Below are 15702 nucleotides of genomic sequence, written 5' to 3'. Positions count from 1 at the left end.
GTGAGTTAATTACAGAAATATCAGGAAAAGGTTTGTTAGCTGAGGACAAAGGCGAGTGGCAAGAGGGGAAGAAAAGGTAATTTTGATTATAGTGAAAACAAGCAAAAAATGCGCCGTAGTTTCTTCGGCGCAATCGAGTTTTCTATACAGCGTATAATCAAGGCTAACGAAAATAAGTCTACCTTTCGTTAGTCTCGGTATAATGCTGTGTGAGCCGCGGCCCATAAAACTTTAACCACTGTCCGGTGGTGACCTGTCCTATGGTGTTATCAGACGCACGATAATGGTTAACTTTAACCTCAAATAATTTAAAAACTTCTTAGGCTATAGGGCTGCAATTTGGTGTGTTTGATGATTAGAGGGTGGATGATCAACATACCAATTTGCAGCCCTCTAGCCTCAGTAGTTTTTAAGATCTGAGGGCGGACAGAAAAAGTGCGGACCGACAGACAAAGCCATCTCGATAGTTTTCTTTTACAGAAAACTAAACCAATTTGCAGCCCTCTAGCCTCAGTAGTTTTTAAGATCTGATGGTGGGCAGAAAAAGTGCGGACGGACAGACAAAGCCATCTCAATAGCTGTCTTTTACAGAAAGCTAAATATGGAATAATGAATGGAAATAAAAGTGACACAGAAGAAATTTAGTGAGAGCAACAGTTTACCGGCGGAAAGAAAATGATTGAAAGTGAAATATGTTTTGAAAAATCTATAAAATTAATTGCGCAGCTGAGTTTAGAAGAGGACAAGAGAATATTTATCAGTAATAGCTAAAAAGACAAAGAAACGAAGTATCAGCGAGAACGAAATAAAATATTAAGTCTCCTTTTCCTTCAGTTACGTCTACATTGTTTATCTCTTGTTCTTAATATTCTTCTTCCTGAAAGGTTCCCGAAACTGAAGACGATAATTAACGAAGCACAGCTTTATATCTCCATTATATCCAAAATATCTTCCCCTTTGTCTCATACTTATGCAAAAAAAAAGAGAGAAAAAAAATACCTGTCATATAATATTAGAACTATTTCGGGAATTTTGAAAAAGTATTTATTAACGTGTTCATTTTTTTTCGAGATGCAGATGAAGTCAGTGGATGCCACAGTTTGATTTGGGTTACCTCAGAGCCTGTTCTGCAATGAATAAATTTCAATGTGTTTGAAGCAAGAGCTTTTCACCTAGATTCTTTTTTTATTTTTTTGCACCGTGATTTCGTCTAATATTCTCAGCGTTATTTGGCATAGGTTTATGAGATTCAAAATTCCATACAGTCCATGCAAATGGGTAATTTTAGAAATCAACATTTAAAAGATATCGGTAGAAAAGGTGCAGCCTTGAGAGCAAGTGGTAGTAATAAATAATGTTGACTGCATGAAGTCAAAAATTTAGATTCAGGTAAACCAGTGAGAGGAGGAAGGAAATTCTTCCTACATAAGCCGTTACTCTACTTTACAATGGCTAAACTGTATTGCAGCGAAGAGCCATAGGAGTGTCTGAAGTCAGAGGCTTAATTTTCTTTATATATTCTAGACTTTCTTCATTGAGTATATTTGTCTGCCATGTTTGGTTCACACATTTCTACAAATTTTTCTTAAGTGTGATGTACCATAAACCTTTCCTTTGGTTCAACGAGCAAGAAAACAACGAAATCATGGTATTAAATTTTTTTATTCATTTTTTAATATATAACGAAATCATATGATAAAGATGTCAAGCATGTGTATTATCGATATAAATTTGTTTCTCTTGAATAATAACTAAAACTTTTGAAACGTAATGTGTTCTTATACATGCGAAGTCAACATTAAACTATAGCACATTTACATTGAAAGCCTCGACCATTCGCAACGCCCGCCACTCAAAAAAAAAAACTGCCATCGAGAACTCTTCCTCAAAGAGCATTCATGACATTATTCTAATTGCAAAATGATGTCATGGTCCTCCCCTGACCCAACCACTCAGACTCACAAACCGTTCAACAGCAAATTTCCTTGAAGTCAAAAAGAAAGATTCATGAACATGACGGTGTAATTAATCAGTTGGAATTCTTTTGCACGACAAAAGAGGCTGAGGCAGAAGGAAAATGTCAAAAGAAACGGATTTTCAAAGCTTTTTATTTCCAAAGTGAAAACTTTCCAGTTTAATGCAATTATGATGGGAGGGTAGATCTGAATGGAATGCTGCTTTGGTATCTCTATGTATCCTTCAGGAAATAAGAGGCTGGAATTCTTTGGGCTTTCGATTCTCATCTGTTTTTCTGTGCCGACTTTCGCAGTAGCATATGCTTAAATTTCGTAAATATATAATTGACTGCTTTGTAGATAAAATTGTTGGATCTTTATTCTTGTAAGTAATGATACTCAGCGGTACGAATTTACAACATATAATTGTTAGAGGGAAAGTACAAAAGAACATCAGACTTCCTGTGAGGTTGAAATCTTTTTCTCCGTCAATCCAAAAAACGTTTAAAAAATGGCATTTTTCCATTCCATTTATGAGTATATTCCCCTCGGGACTTATGAATAAAATAACAACGATAAAATAAGCATTTTTATATGGGTTCCCATCAAGACAAATCTAACTTTTGAATTTCAATGCATGGCATATCATTATTCAAATTATCTTTCAGTCCCTTTATTTCAGTTGTTATTTCATAATAACCATTAGCTTTGCTTTCTGTCTTGACCCTTATTAGCTATTTTCTTCTGGCTGTTGTATTATCATTTTTTCGACGTCCCTAAGGCTTCCTTTCTTATCATACGTCATTTTCAAAATCTTTGTTTTTCTTCTACATTACGGAAATGAGATTGATGAAGAAAAAATTTTGTCCTGATTAACAAAAATCACATTTTACCATCATACATCCAGTCCTTCTGCGTGAAATTCATTTCGATTTACAGGACACGCCAACCATCACACCATTCTAAAAAATAGTAATACAAAGAAAGAGAGTGAAATATTTGTTGAGGCAATTTTACAATTGAAAATCAAAACCGGATGTCCTTCATGAAATATTCAAAAGCCGGCTTCGAAGAAAAGCCTGATTTGATTTTAAACAACAGACATTTTCGATGCTTTTAGGACAGAAAAAAATTGAATATTGAGAGTGAGGTAAAATATGAAATTATGATTTTACGAGAATATAAAAACAATTCTGGAAGAATTATTTCAAAAAAGAGCATAGTAATTTTATAGCTTTAAATAAAAAACGAAGACAGGCTTTTAGACAAAGTCTAACTCCAAATCTCCGTGCAAGAAAAATAAATAATTATTTCTAATGAGGGAGGAGACTGTGGGGAGGACGGGAGGTCCTTCGACGAAAGCAAAGACTGATATGGGGTAATATGGGATCCTAAAACTGAAGACAAAACGTATGAAAAGAAAATAGCATGATGCAAATTAATATAGAAAAAATCTCACGAGGAAGTGGAAATGAAGTTTTTCTTACAAATGTATTTTTGTTTGGTGGTCCAGAGTGGTGTCAATACATATCATTAATCCCGAAAGGACAGAGACTTCGTTGTCTGTCCTTCTCAATGAACTCTTAAGGATCATTTATAAAGGAAGCTTTCACTTCTCTGGCGCCTTTTGGTTGTCTTCCTTCCTCTCCCTCATATATATATATATATATATATATATATATATATATATATATATATATATATATATATATATATATATATATATATATATATATATATATATATATACTGTATATATATTTTTTTTTTGACGTCTTAGAGGATTTGTGAATTAATTGAGGCTTTGCTGTTATTTTATTTTATTCTAAAACGTTTTATGCTTCCTCTTGATTTATTTCTTCTTGTTATGCAAGTAGTTAACAAGGCATATTTAATTGATATTATTATTTTGTGAGTGTGCATATCTATATGATATGTTGTGGTATTAAAAAGATTCCATAAATATATAAGCAAGCACAACAGTACATATATGTTCATCAACAATATATGAGGAAGAGCAGGGCTTGATTTTTTCATAGACTTTGGTAGTGACGTCAAGCCAGCAGAAGCTGTACTCTTTCATTTTCGAAATATAATTTAAAGAGCATTGCATACATTGTACTTCTCTTTGAGCAAGTTGTACTATAATTAAAATCCTCATATACACACACACAACACACACACACACACACACACACACACACATATATATATATATATATATATATAAATATATATATATATATATATAAAATTTTAATTATAGAACAATTGCTCTTGTTTTCCTGGCAATTTAGTTTGAAATATTCTCTTGAGACAGGTAGCAATAATTTCAGATAATTTAATACTTAAAGCCAGGGAAACATAACAAGAGGAAAAGGGGAATTTCATATGAGCGTAAGGCTCTTACTACTGAGAAAATATTACGTAAACACGTTTACGTGGGCAAACTGCAGGGGTGTATTTACATAAATAACATTAGTACGGGAAAGAGGAATGCAATAGATTATTGATCCTGAAGGGATTATACGCGATGAATGAAACTGGGGATTCAGACGCAGTCCAAGAGGATTCCACGATATAGGGTCCCTCTGAAATGAGAGATATGCATTATACGCCAGTAATAAAAACAGACAAAAGAATAATGAATTCGAAGCAGCACTGAGGATGCCAAGGGGCTTCGATGAATTAATAATAGCTTAGCACTGCCGACACTCGAGGAGCACGGACATTTGACAAGAGATTCGGTGATTACTGGCACTCAAATTAAGCAAATGTTACGAGGAAAAGCGTGACTGAATGGATGTTTTCCAGAGCGGATTTCCGAGGGCGAGTTTTCTTCCACGTGGTAACATGCAAGGGCTTCCATAAAGGGCAAGGCGATGGGAAATTCAAAAAGCAAATGGAGTGGGTCATCGGTCAGGCCAGCATCAAAGGAACACATGGAGTGCACGGGTGAAAGTATACTTTAAGGGCCACGTGGTTAAGAGCCAAGGACATCGTTGGGCCAGGGCATGGCGGTGGTTTGGGGACTTCTTCACACCCTCTCGTCCAGCGCGCGTCTGAGACCGAACCTCGGTCTCGTTTCCGCTTTTATCTCCTCCTATGGGGCAGGGGGCACGTCCAACACATAGGGGGGTTGAGTCATGTTCAGCTGATGCCTGCAGGGGTTTTCTGCCTGAAAAGGACAACCAGACAGATTCACTTTTGCCTCGAAAAGGGATTACCGTTTAAAGGAGTGGCCTACAATCAGTCTTAATCCTTGTATTCTGACCGTGCGAAATATCGATCGGCCGACAGTAAATGAAAAAAAAAAAAAAGGGGGAAAGCAATTTGCTAGCGAGTTGTTGCTAATTATAATATATATATATATATATAATATATATATATATATATATATATATATATATATATATATATATATATATATATATATATATATATATATATATATATATATATATATATATATATATATATATATATATATTCTTGTATGTATGTATATATTATTTATTTATTTATTTAATTACTTATTTTACGTTTCGTATATCGAATATTATCCTTACACCTCGGTAGAGAGGAAATGAAAAAGCTGCTTACTTGGCACAATCCAAGCTGGTACGAGAAAATCCTTTAACACTTCTTAACGACGTCCGGGCCAAGAATCGACCTCGTGCGCACTGTGCTCGTGCGTAACAAAGAATCAGGTGATGCTGACGAAGACAGTTTTATAGTTTATCAGGGTCTCATAAGGGAAACATCAAGAGTAATTCATTATTCCTTTCTTTTTAATTATGTATAAGTCGATGAAAGTACCTATAAAAAGAACCTTGCAGGTGGAGAGAAAGAAATTATGATTCTTGAGAAAGATTTTAGTGATTCGATAATCTAAAGAAAATAACAATTGAGTAATGAGTGAAAAAGAAATATATAAAACAAGCTGTACGATAATATATTTGTAAAATATTAAGCGGATGCATGCAGTGGAACTAAAATAGTAACAAGGCAAAAACTCAAAAGATGAATTAAAGTGAAAGAATAATGAGTTAAACATTTATGAGAGGATAAACAAGGACTAAACTAGTTTTATAACGACATGAATATATAACTACAGAGAGAAACTGAGATAAAATGGTTACTCTCCACCAGGAAAAAATAGTTACCCATCTGCTGGAATTCGAGCAATATTTTCTTTCTAAGAAAACAAGGAAGAAAAAACTAATTACAGAGGAAAGCAAAGGGACCCAAGTGGCAAATAGAATATAAGCGAGAATCATTTAGCTACTGAAGAAGGGAAGCGCTATTAGCCTTTGAAGTAATAAATCGATCCAGTCTATAAAAAGGGAGAAAATATGACAATGAGTGAAAAGTGCTGACATTCACCAGGATCAGCATTAGTCACTGACAAAATATTCACAAAAGGAACAAAAAACAAAAACTAATGAGGACTTTTGTATCATCATTATCACCTACAAAGATAAAGAAAGAAAGCAGGAATGTGGATGCCATCACCTTTAAGAGAAATTTTGAGAGAGAGAAAGTGGGAAACAGATTTTCCCACTTACAATATCCCATTCAATAAAACCAGAGAGAGAGAGAGAGAGAGAGAGAGAGAGAGAGAGAGAGAGAGAGAGAGAGAGAGAGAGAGAGGTGGAGTGGCCTGGGTGCCTTCTGATTACTGACCTGTTAAATGTGAGGATGACCATTAAGTAATAAAGATCTTAGCATCACATCTGAATTTGCTTCCTTTTGCAGCTTTCCTGTCTGTCTCGTGGTTGGGTTATAATAGGCTGCTTTCTCTCTCTCTCTCTCTCTCTCTCTCTCTCTCTCTCTCTCTCTCTCTCTCTCTCTCTCCCAATCACTGGAACTGATTGGTATAACTGTTTCATTTGCCTGAAACACTAGATGCACAGAGAACTGCTGACACAGAACCAGTCCCTTTGACCTTCGCCTCACCTACTCTCCGATACCTCCTTCTCTCACACCCCATTCACCGTCACATTTTCTTCCAAATACCTCAAGGAATGAGTCACTTCTTCCACCACTACACCTTCCATAGTAACGATTTCTCTCTCTATCTTTCTGGCTTTCATAAACCCCTATGGCAGGATTCTTGTAAACAGGAACTAGAAAGTGTCTCTTCTCACATGATTACGACGTCGATGACCATTGTCGTTGTGACGGCAGTTATTCACATGTATAAATCAATAACAAATTTGGTATCACTTCCTTACCCTATAATCAGTCCCTTGTGATTGCCTTTACTCTTACCAGTTAACACTGCCATTTCCAACGTCAGTTAATCCACTCTTTACAAACTCATTTGTTTATTATAACACAAATAACCTCGAATCTCCCGTCCTTCCTTTCCCAAACATCTCACGTCACTTCGTCCATATAAATAATAAACATCATGGAGGCATGGCACACCCTATTCTTAGACTCAGACACACCTTTACACCAAGTTACACAACAAACTGAGTAATCTTCTCAAACTTTTTTATAACAAACTTCAAATTCTTCCTTATTTGCGAGTTACTTGAGGGATGCCAGAAACAGAGTCCGCAGTTAATGACCTTTGAGTCCAAATGAAGGATTAGCGTTGACCTTTGTTTTTTATTCCGATTGTTAACCGGACGCGAACAAAAAGACTAAAAATAATTAAGCTATTTTCTTTCTTTGACATCCTTCATTATGATTACTCTTGTGTAATTAATGTTCAGGAATGAAAAATGGACGATGAAGAGATTTTTATCTCATTCGTTTGATATTAAGACAACTTTTTTCACACTAGAAATATTTTTAAGGGAAAATCTTTTCAACTCCAAAATTAATGAAAATGCTTCGTGAGTCTTGCAAAGCGGAGCACAGCTAGGAATAAATTTGTGAAGGATTTTGCCTAAAAAATTTAGTTCCTTTAATCAGGATACTGAGCTTCATAAGCCTTTGTCCTGCCCCCATATTTCAAAAGGTTAATATCCTCTTTCATCTCAGTATGCAGTAATATGTCCGCTCATTTAATTAAAAGCAAGATTTTACGCGCGTCTCGTACGGCAACATTCCCCATTTATTTCTCTTATATCAGATAAATTTCAAAAGGGAGGTGTAGAAGATAAATGCCAATTAAAGGAAAACGCTAGAGGCTGCTGAGAGAAATTGTTAGGATAGCTTTGTGGCTTGAAAGGAAAAAAAAAGGTGAGAAATCTGGATACTTGTAGAATTGGTTAAAAGGTTATTGAAGACAGGAGGAAAAATCAGTGTTTTAGACAGTTCAGTCATGCTGAAAGAATGGAGGATGGTAAGCTGATGAAAAGCGGAAACAATTCGATAATGTAGCAATAAGAGAGGAGGGGAACACCTGGAAAGTGCTGGATGGATGTCGTTAAGAAAGTATTGGAATGGAAAGGCTTCAATATTGAAGAAGTAGGGCAGTGCGGCAAGAAGGAGGTGAACGAAGAAGGAGCTTTATGTGCAAGATCATGAAGTGATTGAAGGCATGGACGTTTCATACAGAAGGGTTTACCATAATCCAGCTGTCGAAGTACGAGTGTGGGAATGACCATCGGAATATATATATATATATATATATATATATATATATATATATATATATATATATATATATATATATATATATATATATATATATATATATATATATATATATATATATATATATATATATATATATATATATATATATATATATATATATATATATATATAATATATATTATATATATATATATATATATATATATATATATATATACTATATATATATATATTTCATATATTTCTACGCCTCATTCAAGGGAGAAGGTGAAGGTGAAATGACTTGAACAAAGCAGCTTTCATGTTTTTAGCACCTCATGGGGTTCAGGTGCAAGTGCCAGTTTTTATAGCTAAAAACAGATGCCATCAAGTAGCCCAGGTTGGAAAAAAACTTGAACAAAGAGAGGAAGAAAGGAGACGTTCATCTCCTATATAAGGAAGCCATACTCCTGTCTCTTCGAGGAGGAAAGTTTATAAGAAAGTAATGAATTCAGAAATGAGATGAAAATTCAAAAGATTGGACATGACGGTAAAATAAGTCACTAACAGGACAGTTTATAACCGAGAGATATGCAAAGCAAAATGCGAAGTATACACATATATTTTCCAGTTCCAAAATTGTATGATTTAGACGGCATTCTCCCTCTATAATCTTCCAACACTATTATTCTTCCTTAGATCTCACAAGATCCTAATCACCTTCCTCTTCGGCATCACCGATTTCTCAATTGTGACACCTTCGTGTGATTCCTATAACAAGAAAACGAAAGTTTTGGGCGACAAAATGTTTGCTTTAGCAACTGGATTCCTTACCTTACACCTGTTTCTTTTAGTGAATTCATAAGTTCTGCTGTGAAGCAAGTAGGTGGTCATTCTTTTAAAGCTTGCGCTTCTATAAATCAACTGACAGATTATATTGAATCTAATTAGGACTCGTTTCTTTTAAAGTTTTATTTTTGTAAATCTTTTATAAAACCATCCTCATCCTCAGTCATTCCTTGCACAAGAGAAAGGAAATGGATTATCTGCGGAAGACACTCCAAAGGTTATAGATAATCCTCAGAATTACCTAAAATAAGTTAGAGATCTCATTTTTCTCAAATAAATGTGACTTTCGACAACATTCAGAGATTTATAGCGACGCCGCAGAGGTAAAATGAGATGAATGGTTGTGGAAGAAGTGGGCCATTTCTCTTCATTCCTGGAATCAGCGCCAGCGGAGTAATAGGGAATAAATGAGATGAGTTACTGTTCATTATTCACTACTTCTAAACATGAACCTATTTCTTCTTACTGCTAGATGATATCTGCATTTCAAACCAACAAATAACAACACGGTGGCATTTTTACAAAGCTCTGAAAACATCAAACAAAATACAATTTAGGTGGTCATTTTGCAGCCGCTAAACGATGAGTAAAAGAGGCTAAGCTTGTTTGTAAAGCGTTAAATGAGTTAGAAAAAGCATACACAGTACAAATGACAGCAGAATATAAACATATTCCGCTAAATGTGGGAAGAAAAATAAAGTTCAAAGAACGAAGAATAACTAATGAATAGTGTAGAGGATATACGCAAGAGAGTAAATGAAATATGAAGATTATAGTTTCCTTGAGAAGCTTCATGTAAATTGATGACTAGAACATACTTTCAATGCTGAATTATGAAAGAAAAATTGCTGAAAACACGAAATACGGTGATGATAATACATTGCATCAGTCTCAAACTCATTTGGGAACATTGATTTCATTTGAACGGCGCCCCCCCCCACCCCCCCCCCCAACATCAATATGCCTTAAAATCTGCAGTATCTGCACATTTCTCAGATTTCCAACCTCCTTATTCGCCATTTATGCTGAAGTACGTTTGAGGAATTGATTTTTACGAGATATTGAAGTTAAATTAAGATTGGTGAAGCTGTTGAGTTTCTGGAGGATTAAAGAAATTAATTGGGACATCGAAGGTTTTCGTTGGTGCGGGGTGACATTTATTACAATCTTTTTAGGTTCCCTGATTCTCCTTCCCTTGTGTAGAACTAAAGACAGACAACTCGGTTGAGATTATTTAAGAAAGGATATAATATGTTAACATCAGAATTCACATGCGATGATGTAGGCTGCGAGCGGTTTCAAGATGATAAGGATCATAGAGAGTATTAAACAAAAAGGAACGAAAACCAAATTATACATCCTTTTTTTTGTTTTAGACATGATGAAAATATAGGTCTGTGGATCATGAAAGCAATTGATAAATGAAACCAATCAAAATAATTTTGAAGAATGATTAATATTCGATGATTCGGTGGAATATTAGAGAAGAATAACAATGGCTAATACTTTACGGAGCTAGAAATATATCTTTTTTTTTTCTTTTACTTCTTTATTCATCTCGTACCACGCCATTTATCCCGGTTTTCCCTCTGCTTAGCTTTTATTTGCCTCCTGGACTCTTCTGAAAGTTTGGTCAAACTTCGAACTTTGCTCACCTGTCATCACTGAACTTGGACTCAAACGATGATTTCTTATCCTCTTAAAAAATTAATCCTGAATTAACTTTTGGGGAAGCTGTAGCTTAGTTTGTGTGTGTGTGTGTTTAAAATATAAAGGAATACATAAAGGGTTAATGCAGAGAATTTGATGAAGTTTGTCTGATATGTTCATTGGGTTGTATTCTCGAGAGTTGGCGATGTGCTAGCATGGAAACCATCTCACCCATTATGAGGGTTAGGGAATTTTGGAGACATAAATGCTGAATTCCTGGTTACATATTTTTGGTAAGTTTCAAGTATTGGATGGCAGGTGCCTACGTGTGATTAACTCATGCTTTTATTATTAGTGCATGATCTCTCAAGCTAGCTTTTATTGCCCTTTAAAACTTGCTTGTCGACTGATAGAGAGAGAGAGAAAAAAATGACGATATTTATGAAAGATCATAATTACAGCGCCGTCATATAAGAGGATTATTTTTTATTATCAGGATGATAAAAGATTTCTCTTCATCGAGAGAGAGAGAGAGAGAGAGAGAGAGAGAGAGAGAGAGAGAGAGAGAGAGAGAGAGAAACTACTTTTGAACAAAGGGTGATGTCATTACAGATCATAATTGCAACATCATCATGAGAGAGAGTGATACATTTCTTATTAGGATGATAAAAGATTTTCTCTTTATCGGCAAGAGACGACAAAGAGACAGACAGCCAGACAGACAGTCAGACAGATAGACAGCGAGGAAGAGAGCGACTTTTTCTATGATTTCTATAAAAATGACTTTATTACCGTAACACTAAAGATAAATAGAAATCATATTGATAGATAGATAGATAGATAGGTAGATAGATAGATCTCCCATGGCAACCTTACTGAGCCATCCGTCAAACATCTGCGAAGACAGTGTCACTAATAAGGAAGCGCTGTCCCTTTCGAGTGTCCTCTGTCATGGAATCAGGGCAGATACAATATACTCCCTTCAGTATGTCGTTGACGGTGAAAGAGAAAGATACAGTTATATTCGGGGTTTGTGGCAGGAGAAACAAACACTGCGGCAGAGGCAGGGAAATGAGGGATTGTATCCACAATCTGTTTTTGAGAAACACGAATAAGAGAACGGCTTACCTCTCAGTGTTAGGAGTTCGATCTGATGCAACAGACTGAGAGTGTCCGCGTAAGGGAAAATCTGCCTTTTTGTCTTTTTAGTCTTCTGTAAAAGAAAGCTATTGAGATGGCTTTGTCTGTCCGCCCGCACTTTTTCTGTCCGTCCTCATATCTTATAAACTACTGAGGCTAGAGGCTGCAAATTGGTATGCTGATCATCCACCTTCCAATCATCAAACATACCAAATTACAGCCCTCTAGCCTCTGTAGTTTTTATTTTATTTAAGGTTAAAGTGAGCCATGATAGTGCGTCTGGCGCCGCTATAAGTGCCAACAGCACAGGCCACCACCATGAAAATTTCGTGGCCTGCTGCTGAGAGTTTTATGTGCCATGGCTGAGAGTTTCATACAGAATTATGCGCTGTACAGAAAACTCGATTGCGCCCAAGAAACTTCGGCGCATTTTTTACTTGTTAGTTTTAGTTTTTTATTAGCCCAACTTTCAACTGTATTAGAGTGGCTATTATGAAGCTGGTTAACGAGAGATCACTGCATCACAAGCATGACCCGAAGGCTGTGCTCTGGGAAGGTGTTGAAATTGTCTGAATTCGAAGCTAAAGGAGAAGGAGAGACGTGGAGGCAGTTAGGCAGAAGACAACAGATGGTTGAAAAGAAATGATGGTAGGGACTTTTTTGGTTTCCTTTAAAAGTTCGTCTACCTTTCGATCTATGCATCTGTCTGCAATGCCACAAAGACTTTATATATATATGGATCTGTCTGCAATGCCACAAAGATATTATATATATATATTATATATATATATATATATATATATATATATATATATATATATATATATATATATATATATATATATATATATATATATATATATATATATCCCATTTTTCTCTCGATTCACTTATTCTTCAGCGTAAGTTGGATTCTCCCTGTTTCTTCATATATTATTTCTGTCACATTTCAGCTGCGATGAACGAGATGAACGAGATAAACTGCTGAGTTTGATGTAGATATTCTTTACATACCTTAGAAGAAGAAGAAGAAGAAGAAGAAGAAGAAGAAGAAGAAGAAGAAGAAGAAGAAGAAGAAGGCAAAGGACTATAAATCAGAGCAATAATGATATTTGTGACAGCCAAATAACAAAGAAAATAATGATTTTTTCTTAGGAGATTCAGAAAGTGGTCAAATACCGAAACAAACGATGTTAGCCACAAAGACGTGGAGCCTGAAGGAGAAGTAAAAGTATGTCAAAAATTTACAAATAAAAATGTGGAACCTCAAAATAGTCTCATGTTAGTCAGACCAACAAAGGCAATGGTGCGTAGGGTATTACAGCATCCTTTGAACTGAGTACCGCCAACTTTAATAGCTAAGTTCCACAGTTTTGCAGTAAAGGGAAGGAAAGACTTCTAGACGTTGACATTGTGATAATGGGAGATCTCAACAGCGGAGATCAAACTGAAATCGTAGAATGAATGAAGAAAATCTCTGGTATCAAACTCCAGTATCTGAGGTATATTTACGTATTAACACTACAATGTGGATGAGAGAGAGAGAGAGAGAGAGAATCTCACACAGACAATCGAATAAAGGACACGATTTTAACTTGATATAATCTGTACCAGAAGAATAGAATAAGAGAGAGAGAGAGAGAGAGAGAGAGAGAGAGAGAGAGAGAGAGAGAGGAGTCCATCTCCATAATTCACTGCGATCGTTTCGCTTTTCCTTCTCTCGCAGTCTCCCCAAACAAATCCGGTAACAGTGGGATCAGCTCCGTCACTATTGAAGAAGCCAGTAACCTAAGGAGGAAATCCCAGGTCACAGTCTTGGCGAAAGTGGAGATCTTAATTAAAACCTTTTGAAAGGATTCGGACGTCAAGAAGTGAAACTTGAGTGATGATAATAAATCCACGATTGGTATCCGCATGATTTCTGGATAATGGAAGAGCACTGATGTGTATTTCGCCATTTATCAATAATTTCAGATTTTAAGTAGTGTAAGTAATTATCTGTTCTTATTTACCTTTCTGTTTATGTTTACTCGTTATTTTTTTCATTTAAAACATCATTTTATTTCTATGTTTACCCACAAAGTGGTGAAGTTATTTTTATATTTATTTATTCCTTCATCTTATGATGAGTGTGTTTTAATAATAATTCATCCAGAAGGTCTTTTTTTTCATAATCCTGCAATATCTTTCCTTTTCGAAGAACACTAGTTTCTTTTTGTTAACGAGAGAGAGAGAGAGAGAGAGAGAGAGAGAGAGAGAGAGAGAGAGAGAGAGAGAGAGAGAGAGAGAGAGAGAGAGAGATTATTCTTAGGTGTGTTAACGTAATACTATTAAAGAATATAAACCAGTGAATCAAATATGACACCTGGTGATGTACGAAGTATCAAGTTAGAGCAAATAAGACAAACTTTTTTTTCATAGAAAACAAAAACCTCCAAACATTAAAAAATATTCACATTAATATCATAATCAACACTTTGTCATAAACAATGTAACATCCGGCATGAATGGTAAGAAGAAATTTCGGTTCTCCGTTTGAATCGAACGCAAAGCATGAAGAGTTTTTATAAGGTGAAATTGAAATATCTGCCATGCAAAATGCAAAATCTCTTATTATCCACTTTCCGTCAAAAATACATAAGACGTTCTGTCAATAGTATCATTTCTTTCAGAAATCTTCATTCGTCTTTTATAGATGAACTTTTTTCTTTTATTCTCCTCTGCCACCATTTCTCTCTTCCAGCATTACCGCCAGACTTTTTCTGATTTTCCTTCGCGCTCGAAATCGTCTTCATCTTCAAAATATTCCACAGCACGACGCCTGACGCATCGGGGAAGAGAGCGAAAGTTCTTACAAATACTCACATAAAAGAGCACTCACAGGGTGCGAAATGTTCCTCCAAGGTTTGACAATTTCCATGCCTTGTACTCTTGTTTTTAACATATGATTACTTTATATATATATATATATATATATATATATATATATATATATATATATATATATATATATATATATATATATATATATATATATATATATATATATATATATATATATATATATATATATATATATATATATATATATATATATATATATATATATATATATATATATATATATATATATATATATATATATATATATATATATATATATATATATATATATATATATATATATATATATATATATATATATATATATATATATATATATATACACACTTTCCTGCTGAAGCTACTCTCAGCATGCCTTTCTGACATAAGGTTGCTACATTACTGATGTCACTAAAATGACTCTTACCTCCCATAGCCTCCTAATTATTACCAAATATAATTCACCAAAAATGTTAAAATAAGTAAGTCAGAATCTTATATGTAATGCACGTAAGTCATTTCCCGCCGCTGAGATCTGTTACAGCTCAGATAATGCTGAATAAGTAGTATATGTGAATTCATCTTACCCCATGTATGCAAAGACCAATTTATTTTGCTCTTGTTCACATTTTCCGCCTGGAGAAGGACTTTCAGTCCAACACCTCGCGAATACGCAAACACCTCTCAT

At 34.9% G+C, this 15702-nt stretch overlaps 1 protein-coding gene across 1 annotated transcript in view; it reads left to right on the top strand.

Annotated features, from left to right (window-relative positions):
• The window catches only part of LOC136830458 (uncharacterized), a 55783-nt gene that overhangs the window by 1294 nt on the left and 38787 nt on the right, over nucleotides 1–15702 (top strand). The window lies entirely within an intron of this gene.

Source organism: Macrobrachium rosenbergii, chromosome 46 (assembly GCF_040412425.1).
Source record: "Macrobrachium rosenbergii isolate ZJJX-2024 chromosome 46, ASM4041242v1, whole genome shotgun sequence".
Lineage (NCBI taxonomy): Eukaryota > Metazoa > Arthropoda > Malacostraca > Decapoda > Palaemonidae > Macrobrachium > Macrobrachium rosenbergii.
This window is presented reverse-complemented; position numbering and strand designations above follow the sequence as displayed.